General features: G+C 34.4%; 1 long non-coding RNA gene across 1 annotated transcript in view; it reads left to right on the plus strand.

The window, feature by feature from the left end:
* LOC107571319 (uncharacterized) overlaps positions 1-1682 on the plus strand; it is a 4249-nt gene extending 2567 nt beyond the window's left edge. Inside the window, exon 4 of the long non-coding RNA XR_001607168.1 lies at positions 1577-1682. This is a non-coding gene — a long non-coding RNA (uncharacterized lncRNA). The remainder of the gene's footprint in view (positions 1-1576) is intronic.
* Positions 1683-2064: the final 382 nt, after the last annotated feature.

The following is a 2064-nucleotide window of genomic DNA, read 5'->3' on the forward strand; positions in this document are numbered from 1 at the left end:
AAAGCATTTATTAACACACTGAGCAACTATTATCATGTGTCTAAATAATATTTATAAATGTACATTTAAATAGTTTATTAATCATTTACTTACACTTTCTAAATGATCAAATGAACTCCTAAGTAACTGGTTTGTAAATAACGTAATCATTTAGAAATGATAAATTGATCATTAATAAAGTATGAAAATACAATTATTAAACATTATAGATATGCTCAAGAACAAAACATTTATAGCTGTATTTATAAACTGCTTACTAATGCCTATTAATGTTGGAACAATGCTTTATAAAGGATACATTGACTATTTACTAATGCTTAACTAATGAATCATAGTATGCAGTTATTATAAAGTGTTACCAATTTTTTTTTAAAGTTTAAGTTTTGAATATTAACTGACATTAATACATGCTATATAATTATTGTTCATATTAATTAATATAATTAATGTTAATAACTGAAACCTTACTGTAAAGTGTTACTAAAGTTTTATATAGTGTTCTGTGTATGTGTGTTTCACAGTCTTGATGGTTTGAATTAACCCTTTAATTGCCGTAACCCTGAAAACCAGACTGCCAGAGGGTTACTGTAAATGCATGTGCCCGCTGGGCACAGTTTTCCTGATGCCACCGGGGTGGCGTATGACCTGACGGCTTGGGCCCGCCATCGCTGCTTGCAGCTATATTTATAATTAATTATACTTGTCTCTTTAAAAATAAAAAATAAAAAAATTAAGCCACTTAGCCAGTGTAACATTTCAGCATAGCCTATTTTATTTGAAGTGTATCCTGTGTATTCTGATACATGCATTAATGTTTCTGGGCTAAGCCCCAGATATCCACTCACTGTAGAACTGCCCCTGGAATCAAACCCATTATTTCAGCACTTTGCTCTACTGATTTAGAATGCATTGTAAAAAATGGAGCTTTAATATGAATATGATTGTCATGATCTCCAGCTGGAGTGCCCATGAGCTCCTCTAGAGGGCAGTCCATTCTGTACCTTGCCATTCACTCAGGACTCCATTTCCCATAATCCTTTGCCCGGACTCATCAAGTGCATCACCTGTCTCTCATCAGATCTCATCATCAGTTCACAGCTGTCTCACATTAGTAGGAACTCATTATTGCACCACACCTATTTCCTATCAGTGACACTATAACGGTTGCACTCATTCACACACACATTGCTGATTATTCTTTAGCCTGTACCCTGTTCCGAGTCTCTGTGTTTCCTTGCCTTGCCTTGCCTTCTTGTTTCTTGACCTTGGACTGTTTATTGGATTGCTCTTTTGTCTCGCCTTGGATTGTACCTGTTTGCTGGTGTTTGACCCTGCCTGTTTTGACCACTCTTGTGAATAAAAGCTGCATTTGGATCCTCAACTCCGTTGTCACGCCTCCTACGTTACAATGATGGATTATCAACTAATTATGTACCTTCCTTGTAGGTGCGTTCAGATGTAGTATATAACGTTTTTATTAACGTCAAAGTGCATACAGCACGAACGAGTTTAACAGTTGAGGCAAAATCTGTAAACACTGCTTTGAAAAATAATGTTTTTTTTCTTGTGCTTGCAGGTTCATTCAGACAGTCAACATTTGTGGCACCAAATGCATTGAAAGTCACAGATCAGGTGGAATTTTGGAAAGAGGGTGCAGCCTGAATACCATCCTGCTGTTTCTCATCAGAGAGCGTGTCAACTTTTACTGTCAAAATGACTGAAATTTAACACAACACCACAAACTCATTTTTACTGTATTTTATTTACACTACCAGTCAAAAGTTATTGAACAGTAAGATTTTTAATGTTTCTTAAAGAAGTCTCTTCTGCTCACCAAGCTTGCATTTATTTGATCCAAAGTACAGCAAAAACAGTACAATTTTGAAAAAGTTTTACTATTTAAAAATAACTTTGTATTTGGATATATTTTAAAATGTAATTTATTCCTGTGATCAAAGCTGAATTTTTAGGATCATTACTCCAGTCACATGATCCTTCAGAAATCATTCTAATATTCTGATTTGCTGCTCAGAAAACTATTATTATTATTATTATTATTATTAT

Source organism: Sinocyclocheilus grahami, unplaced genomic scaffold (genome assembly GCF_001515645.1).
Source record: "Sinocyclocheilus grahami isolate Dianchi unplaced genomic scaffold, SAMN03320097.WGS_v1.1 scaffold1579.1, whole genome shotgun sequence".
NCBI lineage: Eukaryota > Metazoa > Chordata > Actinopteri > Cypriniformes > Cyprinidae > Sinocyclocheilus > Sinocyclocheilus grahami.